The sequence below is a fragment of the Thalassophryne amazonica genome, chromosome 5 (genome assembly GCF_902500255.1).
Source record: "Thalassophryne amazonica chromosome 5, fThaAma1.1, whole genome shotgun sequence".
Taxonomy (NCBI): Eukaryota; Metazoa; Chordata; class Actinopteri; order Batrachoidiformes; family Batrachoididae; genus Thalassophryne; species Thalassophryne amazonica.
In genome coordinates, this window is record NC_047107.1 from 89342214 (window position 1) to 89357289 (window position 15076).

General features: G+C 42.3%; 1 protein-coding gene across 1 annotated transcript in view; it reads right to left on the minus strand.

The window, feature by feature from the left end:
• hs3st1l2 (heparan sulfate (glucosamine) 3-O-sulfotransferase 1-like 2) overlaps positions 1–14775 on the minus strand; it is a 109137-nt gene extending 94362 nt beyond the window's left edge. Inside the window, exon 1 of the mRNA XM_034170824.1 lies at positions 14661–14775. The gene's annotated coding sequence lies outside the window, so the exon portion shown is untranslated. The remainder of the gene's footprint in view (positions 1–14660) is intronic.
• Positions 14776–15076: the final 301 nt, after the last annotated feature.

Below are 15076 nucleotides of genomic sequence, written 5' to 3' on the forward strand. Positions count from 1 at the left end.
ACTGAAAAACGTTTTTTGGATGTTTTCAAACAATCATTAATAGTGGACAGATTACGAGAAAGACTTCTGCTGTTGAAATGTATAATTGAAAAATTTTCATCATTGATTTTATAATTGTTGAATTGTTCTTCTGTAAAACATTTGCACTGTCTCACAATATTCTCACTGAAAAAGGTATCAGGATCATTTTCAGATTCGAAGGGGTGGTTAGCAGAGTTATTATAATTAAATGTATCTAGACAGAGCTCCTGGGCAGAAATAAACGGATCATTATCCTTAGTCATTATGTCTCTCTTGTCTCCGGGTGTAGATGATGTGGATGAGTGGGTTGCTCCAGTCTGCATCATGGTGCTGTGATGTGTTTGAGTCCTCATACCTATTGTTCATATTTGTCCAGCTCCTCGATGTTCCTTATTGCCATGACTTTTGCTTGTTCTGGTGATCCGTTCAGTTTGATGAATATTTTACAGTTTGAAGTCCATGTGTGCTGGATTTTTCCCTGTTTCTTTAGGAAGCGTGCTTTCCTGGCGATGTCGGCATTCCGTTTGGTGAGATGTTCATTGATGAATATGTTTGTCCCTTTCAGTTTTCTTCCTTGTTTTAACAGTGCTGTTTTGTGTTTTCTGTTGATGAATCTCATGATGACGGTTCGTTTATCACCGTCATTTCTCCGGGGCAGAGGGTGGCACGCTTCAATGTTATTTAAATCCATTTCTATACCTTTAGATAGGAGGAAATCAGCAACCTGTTTTTCCACAGAGCTGACCTCCTGTTCACTGGGCTCCCCTCCGCTCGGTGTTTCCGCGCTGATGGATCCGCGGTGGCTGCACGAGGCCTCGGGGAAGCGGCACTCGTGACGCGCGGCTTTAATGACGCAGCGCGCGGCCTCAGTGAATTCACCACGTTGGGCGGGCCTCGGACGTTGTTGCTGTCCAGTCGCGGGGCTAAGTTGCCGGTTGAGGTGGTATTCCCACTGTCCGGGTTGGCAAACACCGGTGTGGCAGATGGCAACTACAAACACCACCTCTGAAAACTCAGGTACAAACTTTTTGCAGCTCGCTCTGATGACACGCAGCTCTGACTGACTGTGACTGACGCAGCTCCGATAGCTGACTATACATATATATATATATATATATATATATATATATATATATAGTTATCAGAGTTGGCTGGTGAAGCAGGCTGGACACAAATGCAGGACGCGAGTACACAGCTCAGTGGAGTAAAAGCATTTACTTGGTTCGGTAGCAGGGGTCGGTACACAGATAAGCAGTCCAAAAGAAGCAACAGTAACAAAATCATCAGGCTTAGGCGTGTTCGAGGTACACAGGCAGGTAGTCAAAAAACACGATGAAGCAATCAAGGCAAAAAACACAAGGAACTGAGCTAGAAAGAGGCACAAGGCACATTGATCTGGCGAAGGACAGAGACAAACTGTGAGTCTTATAAAGCACCCAGGTGATTAACTGCAAACTCAGAACAGGTGTGTGGAGAAACTCCCAGAACCGGGGTGTGGCCAGACAGAGGGAGACACCCACCACCAAGAGCCAGGAGAGAAAGGCAAGAAACAACAGGACAGAGAAAACCCAAGCAGAAGGATAGAACAGAGACAGAACAAGAGACAGAGAACACAAACCCAACCCATAAAACCAGGAACCTGACAACAGTGAGGAAAATAAGTATTTGAACACCCTGCAATTTTGCAAGTTCTCCCACTTAGAAATCATGGAGGGGTCTGAAATTTTCATCTTAGGTGCATGTCCACTGTGAGAGACATAATCTAAAAAAAAATTTCGGAAATCACAATATATGATTTTTTTTAATAATTTATTTGTATGTTACTGCTGCAAATAAGTATTTGAACACCTTTGGAAAATCAATGTTAATATTTGGTACAGTAGCCTTTGTTTGCAATTACAGAGGACAAACGTTTCCTGTAGTTTTTCACCAGGTTTGCACACACTGCAGCAGTGATTTTGGTCCACTCCTCCATACAGATCTTCTCCAAATCTTTCAGGTTTGGAGTTTCAGCTCCCTCCAAAGATTTTCTATTGAGTTCAGGTCTGGAGACTGGCCAGGCCACTCCAGGACCTTGACATGCTTCTTACAGAGCCCCTCCTTAGTTGCCCTGGCTGTGTCTTTGGGGTCATTGTCATGCTGGAAGACCCAGCCATGACCTATCTTCAATGCTCTTACTGAGGGAAGGAGGCTGTTTGCCAAAATCTCGCAATACATGACCCCATCCATCCTCCCTTCAATACGGTGCAGTCGTCCTGTTCCCTTTGCAGAAGAGCACCCCCAGAGTATGATGTTTCCACCCCTATGCTTCACAGTTGGGATGGTTTTCTTGGGGTTGTTCTCATCCTCTAAACATGGTAAGTGGAGTTGATTCCAAAAAGCTCTATTCTGGTCTCATCTGACCACATGACCTTCTCCCATGCCTCCTCTGGATCATCCAGATGGTCACTGGTGAATTTCAAATGGGCCTGGCATGTGCTGGCTTGAGCAGGGGGACCTTGCTGCCCTGCAGGATTTTAAATCATGACATCATGTGTTACTAATGTAATCTTTGTGACTGTGGTCCCAGCTCCCTTCAGGTCACTGACCAGGTCCTCCTGTGTAGTTCTGAGCTTTCTCAAATCATGCTTACCCCACAAAGTGAGACCTTGCATGGAATCCCAGACCGAGGGAGATTGACAGTCATCTTGTGTTTCTTCCACTTTCTAATAAATAATTATAACAGTTCTTTTCTACCAAGCTGCTTGCCTGTTGTCCTGTAGTCCATCCCAGCCTTGTGCAGGTCTACAGTTTTGTCCCTGGTGTCCTTAGACAGCTCTTTGGTCTTGGCCATGGTGGACAGGTTGGAGTGTGATTAATTGTTTGTGTGAACAGGTGTCTTTTATACAGGTAACAAGTTCAAACAGGTGCAATTAATACAGGTAAAGAGTGCAGAATAAGAGGGCTTCTTAAAGAAAAATTAACAGGTCTGTGTGAGCCAGAATTCTTGCTGGTTGGTAGGTGTTCAAATACTTATTTGCAGCAGTAACATACAAATAAATTATTTAAAAATCATACATTGTGATTGACAGATTTTTTTTTTTTTTAGATTGTATCTCTCACAGTGGATATGCACCTAAGATGAAAATTTCAGACTCCTTCATGATTTCTATGTGGGAGAACTTGCAAAATCGCAGGGTGTTCAAATACTTATTTTCCTCACTCTGTGTGTGTGTGTGTGTGTGTATATATATATATATATATATATATATATATATATATATATATATATATATATATATATATATATATATATATATATATATATATGGGAATCACAATGTGTGTTTAAAGCATCATGCGCCTCGTGTAGGTCTCATTTTGTGCATGCTCAATGGTTAGAAATGAGGCCCCGGGTTTCTCATCTATTTACCCCCTGAGGTTGATGGACACACCTGGGTGTCCAAGACTACCTTTTGCCATGTTTCTACACCCTGCTCAGCGTGGCACTCTCATTGGAGTGATATCTCTGCTATTTTGACATTGTGGGATAGCTCACCGGACTACTTTCCCCTGACCCAGTGCTGAATTTGCCGACTTGAGAAGATGCTGCTGGATGAGTGAGAGTATTGACTTACAATCATTTAGGCGTAAAAACACAAGATACACAAGTTCTTGTACCAAATATACTCCTGATGTCATCGCACAGGAATTCATCAAGCACATCGGCCGTGGGCGCGTAACACAGAATATACAGAAACTGTACATCACTGTTCGGCCAAAATGAGAGCATCCACTGTTGGTTTGCCATAAGAAAGTGGCGCGAGTGAGAGTATGATGTTTGATGTTTCTATTTACAGGTCAGTGATGGAATGTCAGAGACTTCCTTCAACCACTTCCTGAAACTACAGAGTGTCACCTCTTGCTTCCACCCCTGTTGTAGATGATCTTTCTTTCACAGCCAATCTTAGAGCATGGAGAAGGTCACATGGGTCTGTGTCTTCTCTGTCTGATCCTGCCACAGGAAGTAGTCTTTATTGATCCCACAGTGGAGAAATTATGTTTACACTCCAGTTACCTCAGACAGCAATTAGTCCACAATTATTACTTGTTTACCGTAATAATGGCACACATCAGAATTAAGAACAGCACATACACATTTGACATTGTTTATGTGCACTAAATTTGAAGAAGTCCGTTATCCAAATTGAGGCAAGTGGGTGAAGGTCGTGCAGCAACCCTGAGTTGCACCGCCATCAGCTTGGGGGGAGAACAGGGACAAGCAGCAGCTAAAATGGCGCCGCCCCCGCAGAAGGGAAGGGAGGTGACGTGAGCTGAAGCCGGAGTGGGGTGTGTGTGATGGGGGGGTAGGAGGGGGGTGCGGAGAGGGAATGGAGCATGCTTCAGTCCTATGAAAAACAGTTTATTGTCTTTGTGGGTTGAGATAAGAAAGAAAGGAGCCAAATAATCACCAAGGCCAGAAGACATTCTGGAGGCAAACAGTCAGGCAATTTGTCCTTCAGGCTTGATAAGCCTGCCGTGTTGTGGTTTGAGCAGTGAAAAACACATTTTACAGTTACACTTGAACAAACGAAATCCCAATTATGAATTAAGAATATTCCTAATTATGAATTAAGAATATTCCCCGGCCTCCGAAATCTTCAACTTCATCTGCAAGGCACGCCTCTGCTCCGAGATGTCATCCAATTTGCATCTGAGTTCAAGAGTCATCGCAGTCTGAGAATGCAATGCCTTGCCCACCTCGTTAATCATGATGGACAAGTGAGGGGCCGTGGTTCTTGATGCCGCCGTCTTGTCAATTTTCCGATAGATCAGGGCAGCACATAAGCCAGAAAGTACCAGCCCTGCTATCATAAGACCAAATATGAATAAATCCTCAATGTCCTCAATGGAGAAAGGCACCAAGCATGCAATACACCAAGAACCCCAGGAGTCGAGAAGATAGTCCGCCGGATACGTTCCATCTGGGCAGGTAGGATCCCCCGGTCCTGACCTTCTTGTAGAAAAGATGGTGTCAATAGCGTTCAGAGACCAGCTGATCAATTCCATGGTTAATCCAATAATAGTCCAATAGAACCAGTAGCCAATATAATTTGAGGAATTCACAGTCTGGTGAAGTAGGGACTTGAATATATATATATTAGTGGTGGGCATAGATTAATTTTTTTAATCTAGATTAATCTCACTGAAATCTTGAAATTAATCTAGATTAAAATGGCTCATTCAGAATATGCGTGCTACCTAAGTAATGACTAAAAGTAAGTCTTTGAGATCGGGTTTCTTAATACAGAGGGCGCATTAGACCAGGGGCTCATCTCCTGTTTCCAAAATGCATCACTGACTGCTTGAGAAAGCTGTTCTACTTTGATACTTGGTAAAGAAAAAAACATGTTAAATAAATGTACTTGTGTTAAATGGTTTATTCAGTTAAACATGAAAATTTGAACTGTAAGCCGACATACATTAAGTGGGCGTGATACCCTGCATATTCAGTTTAACATGAATTTATAATTGTAAGCTTACATACATTAAGAGGGGTTGATAACCTGTTTATTTAGCTAACCATGAAATTTGAACTGTAAGCCTACATTTAGTAAGAGGGCTTGATAACCTGTTTATTTAGCTAACCATGAAATTTGAACTGTAAGCCTACATTTAGTAAGAGGGCTTGATGAACTGTTTACATCAGTAGCTTTGTGTTAATCAGTCCAAGAGCTACTTTTCCTTCTTCCACCAGTCACTTAGGCAGACCAGCTTGTTCACATTTTCTGGTGACAAACTAGATCTCCTCTTCTGCACAATATGGCCTGCTAAAGAAAAAAGGCTCTCGCATGGGACAGTTGTGGCAGGAGTCCCCAAGTATTTACGGGCAATGTGGGCCATCTTACCATAGACAGCAGTGTGCTCCGACCACCACTTCAGTGGACACTGATCTAGACTGGCACTGGGCTCTACCTTGTACCTCTCCATAGTATTGTCTGCTGGTGTTTCTTCATCTGATTCGGAGTCTGAGTCCATCACTAGCAGGGCTGGTTTCTTTTTAGGTGGCGCAGGGTTCTCCTCCCTGAGTGGCTGCACAGCAGATTCTTCTCCCGTCACCAACTCGCGTAGCTTTGCCCACACTGCCTCCCTGTCTGCTTTGGCCAAGCACTTGAGGTCCTTAAACCGTGTATCGAGAGCAGTCGCCACCTTTGATGAATAAAAAATAAAAATAAAAAATAAAAATTATTGATTGATGAAAATTTCACTTTCCAAATCCAACCTCCATATTTCTTCATGAGTTATTCATCTATTCATTGATTGATCTACTGGCTTAACAGTCTAATGGTCAAACAATGCAGTTATCTTCTGGTCAGTCTGCCATACCTTAAGCCACTCCAGGTTTAAATTCTCCCTCCGCTGACTGAGGTCCTTGGTGAAGTCAGCCTTGAATCGCACAATATAGGCTGGATCATCATCTGAGATCTTCATCTCGTGCTGAAGGTGGCACAGGGCGGGTAGAACCACAGAGCAGGATACATACTTATCCCCACCAAGGAGCTCAGTGATGTACCTACACACAGACAAACACACACACAGAGAGATAGAGAGCAATAAATAATGAATGACTGGTTCATTTAACACAAATTAGACCATTTTAAAGTTCTTTTAATCAGATGATATTTAAGGGCATGTGTTTCTTAAATACAAAGTGACATAAAAAAATTAAAAAAAAAACTTTTATGACAATTCATGAACATGCTATCTTTGTAGACCATACCTGCACGGCTCCAGCAGTTTCTCTAGCTTCGCCAACTTCTCATATTCAGCACTTGTTTGGGAGGCCAGATGGTGCTGCTGTTGAGATAGCGTTGTGTGCAGTGCGTCTCTGTTGCGCCTCACGCGCCTGATCATCTCGAGGGTGGAATTCCACCGTGTTGGAACATCTTGCACGAGTGGCTCCTGAACGTGCCCAAGGGAGGCTTGGTGGACTTTCAGCTCGTCTGCGTTGGCCGGACTGTGTTTGAAATGTCCCACCATTTTACGACACTTGGAAGGTGCACCATCAAAACCCCCTTCTCGAAGTGACATTACAACCGCTCTCTGTACAACATGGGCAACACACGGCAGATGCTCGAATGGCAGTATCCTCCCCGCGGCCACCATATTAGGAGCGCTGTCTGTTCCAATAGTGTAGATTTTTTTCAGCTATTCCCCACTGATTAGCGACCTCGAGAAACTGCCTAGCACACGCTTCTGCAAAGTGACGTTCCTCTGTTTTCATCACACCTAACGGACAGACAAAGTAGATCAGAATAAGTTAATTACTAGTAGTAAACAAATAGCAATCATCAAGAAGCGAACATAACGTGTTCATAATTCGTGATGTCGTGGCAATTATAGGCTTAAGGGGTTTTCACAGTGGCGTATTCGTAGAGCTGCTCATTACAGCGTATCGTCTACGCTATAATGAGCAGCTCTCAGCCCACTTCACGAGGAGTTTTTTCTCAATACGTAGCAGTATGTTGAGGGCTACGCGCGTAGGATGGAAGAAATTAAACCTGTTTAATTTTCTTCGGTGTACAGCACAGCATGGAGCCTTCACGCGAGTCCATGCAGCGCAGTGCTACTGTCCGTTATTGTGAGCCCGCCCACGCTTCAACACGGTACTGTACATCATTTCACATCTCCCTGTTGTTCTTCTGGAGCTATAAATACTGCAAGATCGTTGCTTCACTTTATCATACTGGACTCATTATATATGAGGACTGTTTCACTGTGTTGCATCGTTTCATAAAGTCTCTCTCTCTCTCTCTCTCTCTCTCAGAGGTGTGGCTCTTTAAAATACACGCGCACTCGCTGCATGTCAGTGCACTCAAACGCCCTGATCGATCAGTTTGATCAAAGCTGAAAAGAGCTGTGACTCTAACATAAACGTGCACTCGCTGCATAAAATAATAATAATAATGTTAAATGACTCTGTTTTTGAGCTGCACCACACCATGCAGTAGAGAACAGAGCGCACTTCCACAGAGGCAAAAAATAGCACTGAAACTGGTGCAGCATGGCACACGCGACTGTGTGCACATATTAAAACGCGAACACACGCAGCTACAAGTATGAACGAACACTGTTAAAGGCTGAGTACGCCTGTATTTCGGCCGTATTTAAATGAAACAACACTGCAATGAGCAGCTCTACGAATACGCCACTGTGAAAGCCCCTAGTAATTTTTAATTATGTAATTAAAAATGACAAAGTAGCGTACCTAAAGCGAAGGAGTGAAGTTCCCAGCTAGCATCGATGAGGTGCACAGTAACGCCGAGGTAGTTATCGTTGTTGACAGATGTCCAATGGTCCCCGGTCAATGCTACACACCTCGCCACTACCATCTTCTCGTCCTATGCGGCTTTCTCTGCGGCGTACTGGTCATGTATTCTCCTAACAATAGTTCGCCTCGCAGGTAGTTTGTAAGATGGGTCACCCGTGGCCACCTGAAGAACAAGCTCAAGCCCATCATCCTCAACCATGCTAATGGGCCGGCAGCTAGTGGCAATCCACTGAGCGAGAAGATTGGTTAGCTTGTCTGATAGAGCTGCGCTGACGGGCTTGCCTCGGTTGCACTCAAACAAAGTAGTTTGGCGGCGACTCTTCCCCGGCGCTACATCAGTGCTTGACCCAGCATCGTCAGCATTAGCAAAGGGGTGCTTTGCGTTTAGGTGGTACGTGAGACTGGTAGAACTCCTACAGTAAACTAATTCCGCGTTGCATAAGGTGCAAACAACTTTAGTCTTGTCCATGTCTCCACTGGGAAGCTTCGTAAAAATGAATTTTCCCTGAAGCAAACCCGGCGGCTTCATGGCTGCATCCATGTTAGCACGTGTGCGTTTGATGTGGTAGTCTGGGTAATTCACAGGTTTGAAAACTCATTCACGCCCCCTACTTCGCAATTCGGTTAGGTATACATCCATGCTAAAATATCAATGTGAAAGTCATCATAGTTTGCTTACCTATTGACCCAGCTCCCAGCCCAACTTTGAGGATAGATTAACGGCGATATTTTTTATATCGCCCGATAAGAGTCTCACATTATCGCAAGGCAAAATCTTGCATGTGGCCCCAGACGAGGAAGACTGACAGACTAGTCATCTTGTCTCTTTTACACTTTGTAATAATTACAACAACAGTTGTCTTCTCACCAAGCTGCTTGCCTGTTGTCCTGTAGCCCATCGCAGCCTTGTGCAGGTCTACATTTTTGCCCCTGATATCCTTAGACAGCTCTTTGGTCTTGGCCATGTTGGATAGGATGGAGTGTGATTAGTTGTTTGTGTGAACAGGTGTCTTTTATACAGGTAACGAGTTCAAACAGGTGCAATTAATACAGGTAAAGAGTGCAGAAAACGAGGGCTTCTTAAAGAAAAACTAACAGCTCTGTGAGAGCCATAATTCTTGCTGGCTGGTAGGTGATTAAATACTTATTTCATGCAATAAAATGCAAATTAATTATTTAAAAATTATACAATGTGATTTTCTGAATTTTCTTTTTTTTTTAGATTCGTCTCTCACAGTTGAAGTGTACCTACGATAAAAATTACAGACCTCAACATTCTTTGTAGGTGGGAAAACTTGCAAAATCAACAGTGTATCAAATATTTGCCTCACTGTAAATGCAGTCCATTTACCATAAATTTAAAAAATGGCATATTCTGTGTCCCCCACGACCCAATCCCGGATAAGCTGTTGAGGAGATGAGATGAGAGGAGATGACGTATTCTGTAACTAAGAAATGTTCATGTAGCCATTTGGTTGTAAGAGTGATGATTTGTATTCAGAATAACTGTTATATTTATGTTGTCCAATTACTTATAGGCTCTGAAAATGAATGGACGACGTACAGAGCATCCGGAAAGTATTCACAGCACTTCATTTTCCACATTTATGTTACAGCCTTATTCCACAATGGATGAAATTCATTTTTTCCCACAAAATTCTACTCACAACACCCCATAATGACAACATGAAATTAGTATTTTAGATTTTTTTTTGCATATTTATATATTTGTTGATGCACCTTTGGCAACAATTACAGCCTCAAGTCTTCTTGAATATGATAACACAAGCTTGGCGCACCTATCTTTGGGCAGTTTTGCCCGTTCCTCTTTGTATCCAGGATGTCTCTGTACATTGCTGCATTAATCTTTCCCTTAGTCCTGACTAGTCTCCCAGTTCCTGCCACTCAAAAACATCCTCACAGCATGAAGCTGCTACCACCATGCTTCACTGTAGGGATGGTGCCTGGTTTCCTCCAAACATGATGCCTAGCATTCACGCCAAAGAGTCCTTCAGGTGCCTTTTGGCAAACTCCAGGTGCCTTTTACTAAGGAGTGGCTGCCATCTGGTCACTCTACCATACAGGCCTGATTGATGGATTGCTGCAGAGATGGTTGTCCTTCTGGAAGGTTCTCTTCTGTCCACAGAGGAATGCTGGAGCTCTGACAGAGTGACCATCCGGTTCTTGATCACCTTCCTCACTAATGTCCTACTCCCTCGATCACTCAGTTTGGACAGGTGGTCAGCTCTAGGAACAGTCCTGGTGGATCTGAACTTCTTTCATTTATGGATGATGGAAGACTCTTTGCTCATTGGGACCTTCAAAGCAGCAGAAATGTTTCTGTACCCTTCCCCAGATTTGTGCCTCGAGACAATCCTGTCTCAGAGGTCGACAGTTCCTTTGACTTCATGCTTGGTTTGTACTCTGACATGCACACATCAACTGTGTGACCTTATATGTAGACAGATGTGTGCCTTTTAAAATCATGTCCAATCGACTGGATTTACCGCAAGTGGACTCCAATTAAGCTGTAGAAACATCGCAATGATGATCAGTGGAAACAGGATGCACATAAAATGAAGCAATTTTGAGCTTCATGGCAAAGGCTGTGAATACTTACTTACACGTGAATTCTTAGTTTTTTTTAATAAATTTGCAAAGATCTCAAAAAACGTCTTTCACATTATCATTATGGGGTATTGTGTGTAGAATGTTAAGGGAAAAAATAAATTTCACCCATTTTTGAATAAGGGTATAACATAACAAAATGTGGAAAAAGTGAAGTGCTGTGAATACTTTTTGGATACGCTGTATACAGTTGGCTCCAAGTCCTAAATGGTTTATGTGATATTTTTGTTATTTTCTTCAATTAAAGCTGAATGTCTACACAACAAGCACATCTAAAGTGTTTAATTTCAATCCCATTGTGGTGGTGTACAGAGGCAGCATTAAAAAACCCTTATGGACCTCACTGTAACGATTTCAGAGCAACATTCATTAACAAGAACAGATCAGAGTCTCAAAGTGATACTGACATAATCTCCTCATTTATGAGGTTAACAACATCTTGGTGTAGCATTAACCTCTGGCGTGATTACGTGTGAACACTGTGTGCTTTGGATAGCAGGAAAAATGCCCCCCACCCAAGCCTCCCTGAATTCAACACACCCACAAACACGGAGCAGACAATGACTCCATTCATTACGTTGCTCTCTGTCTCTGTTTCTCTCCTCCTCTGCTGAAACAGTGAAGGTCAAAGACACAAAACATGTCAGTTACTTTGGAACATGTCCCTGGTCTGGACCTGCTCCTGGATTTGTTGTGTCTTTTTCAAACATTTTAACAGCCTTCACCAGTCACGTCTTCACATGCTCTAAAGCTTTTCTTTTTCACTGTATACACTGAAAATGTCATGAGTAGTGATGCAGTTTGTTGGCAACATAACTCAAAATCTAATCAAGGTTGTTTCTGATCTGGAACAGAAGTAGGACTACATTCTATATCGGCTCTGAAGCAGGTTGGTGCTTATCCTCAGATTCTGTAGCGTGAAGCAGATGAATCTGTCTCAGACAAAACACACAGACAGGTGACTGGACTGGGAATCGAACCCAGGTCTTGTTATTGGATGGCCAACTTATTATCCCACTCAGCTACATACTCTACAGTAAACATTAAAATTTTAAGATGACATCACAGACAAGGATGGAGCCAGGAAACAAGCTACATTTTAGAGTTGTTTTGAAATATTCCATAAATTGGTTTAAAAGGTCTGAATTACACTCTGATACAGCAACAACACAACAGAGTTGTGGAAGCTCTTTATGGAAATAGAAAGGCTGAAAAACAGAACCAAGATGAGGAAGTTGCAATAAGCATCAAACTAAATTAACTCTTGTGTGAAGCAGGAAGTTGCACTTAACTATGAACTAAATAAAACACTTGAAACACCAAGATGACAAACTGAATAATGATCTATTGCAAATTAAGTGCTTTGGAGAGCAAGACGTTGCAATCAGTGATAACCAAAACAAATTCCTTTGAGAAACAGGAAGTCATAATTAAGAACGAGTTAAATATACTGTTCCAAGTACTAGGACATTTCCATGAATAATGAACTAAAAGCACTGATTCAAACAGCAGGGATGTGCAATGAATTTAAATAAATTTCTTTGAACAGGAAATTGCAATGAAGGCTGCACAAAATGCACTGCTTCAAGGGGCAGGAAATTGGATTTAACAAAGAATTTAAAAAGCCATCATGAAGAGCAATAAGTCACAATGAATAATTAAATAAATTCCTTTGAGGAGCAGGAAATTGCAGTGAACGCTGCACAAATGCACTGCTTGAAGGAGCAGGACGTTGCATTGAACAAAGAATGCACTGATTCAAAGAGCAGGAATTTGCAATAAATTCAAATAAAATTATTTGATGAGCAGGAAATTGCAATGAATGCTGCACAAAATGTGCTGCTTCAAGGATCAGAAAAATGCATTTAAAAAAGAATTAATGGAACCATCACTATTCATCAAAATGAATAATTAACTAAATTGCTTTGAGGACTAGGAAGTTGCAATGAATAGATGAAGTCACAATAAAAAAAAATTAACAGAATGAAGTGAAAGTGAGTGAAATAAGATGACCCATGTGTTTCTCCAAGAAGTAGCAGTTAACAGGCTGACTTGCAACCCCAAAATGGAGTGTAGAAATAATAAAGAAAAGTGAAACAAAAAGCCAGCAGAACAAGTGTTTTTTGTTTGTTTTTTAATAACTCAAGTGCAGAACTTTTGTAAGAGTTTTAAGGTATTTCTACTAAAAGGCCTTGGCATACTTGGTAGTGGTTGCATGACTTTTAAAATTCTTCTTACTTATAAGGTTTTGAATAATCAGGTCCCATCTTATCTTAGGGACCTCGTAGTACCATATCACCCCAATAGAGCGCTTCGCTCTCAGACTGCAGGCTTACTTGTAGTTCCTAGGGTTTGTAAGAGTAGAATGGGAGGCAGAGCCTTCAGCTTTCAGGCTCCTCTCCTGTGGAACCAGCTCCCAATTCAGATCAGGGAGACAGACACCCTCTCTACTTTTAAGATTAGGCTTAAAACTTTCCTTTTTGCTAAAGCTTATAGTTAGGGCTGGATCAGGTGACCCTGAACCATCCCTTAGTTATGCTGCTATAGACGTAGACTGCTGGGGGGTTCCCATGATGCACTTTTTTTCTCTTTTTGCTCTGTATGCACCACTCTGCATTTAATCATTAGTGATCGATCTCTGCTCCCCTCCACAGCATGTCTTTTTCCTGGTTCTCTCCCTCAGCCCCAACCAGTCCCAGCAGAAGACTGCCCCTCCCTGAGCCTGGTTCTGCTGGAGGTTTCTTCCTGTTAAAAGGGAGTTTTTCCTTCCCACTGTAGCCAAGTGCTTGCTCACAGGGGGTCGTTTTGACCGTTGGGGTTTTACATAATTATTGTATGGCCTTGCCTTACAATATAAAGCGCCTTGGGGCAACTGTTTGTTGTGATTTGGCGCTATATAATAAAATTGATTGATTGATTGATGACTTATCTGTTCAGGTCAGACACAGATTTATGTGTATACAATTTTTGATGCACTATACTCGGAGGAATGACTCAACAGCCTGTAGTCATGGAAAGACGAAAAAATCAGGATACAAAAAGGCAAGCTACTTGTTCGTGCAACTGTTTGTTTTTTTAATGAATTGTTACTGGTGCAAATCTGGCAGATCCCTTTTTGAAGCGAGAGATTTGAAAATCTCTTACCTGTTGTCTGAAGTGTACAAGAGCCACAAATGTTTAAGTTTTCAAAGTGCAAAATAAGGAGTTCTAGTATTTAATTTTTAAAAAAAAACAAAACTTAGTGCACACACAAGAGACGGAGCCAGTAAAATATAAAATGGTCCCCGCTGCCTCCATGGATGAGTGATCATGTATTTACATGTCCCGATGAGCTTGTGCTGCAGCTGGATGATGATACCCTGCAGGACAACACCTGTTCAGATAAAAGTTATCACTTCTATGACATTCTTGCACAAACACGCACAGAAAAAGAACAAAAAGCCCCTCTTTTTCACACAGGTTCGGGTAGCGTCGCTCACATTGAAGCATCACTCCTGATATAACGGATCCGACAAAGAAACTCTAAGGATGCTGTGTAAAACACTGAAGAGTCTCCGGACACGTGGAGTCTCCGGTGTGGTCACCACTAATTATCAACTTGCAATAAAACCCCTGACACGGCAAGAAGATGTGTGCAGTGATTTACTATCAGGCTGATGAAGAAAAGTGATCAGAGCGGAGAAAAGAGAAATGCTCTTACCTGACTGATGCTGTCTAGATGTTTTCTTCTTTTTTTGGTCTTTCCTCCCTTTCGTCTTCGCTCTCGTCAGCTTTGTGCTGCGATCTCAGTGAGCGAGCTACTGCAAGTGTGTGACAAGAGGAGAAACAGAGAGAATGTGTGTGAGAGAGGGAGAGAGATTAGTTCACGCACACACACACATACACACACACACCTCGCTGCCTGAGGGAAACACCACTCCCTGCCTTCCTTTCTCGCTGCCTTTTCTCCTTCCTGACCTTTTAATTTCTCTCACATTTGCTCAATTTCTTTCATGTGAACAACTTGAAGGAATACCGTGCAAAGTGTTTTAGTCTCTCCTAAACTACTCTGTTATCATCATCCCCGTGCTGTTTGCTGATGTGAGCCATTTGAATCACAAATAAGTTACATATTAT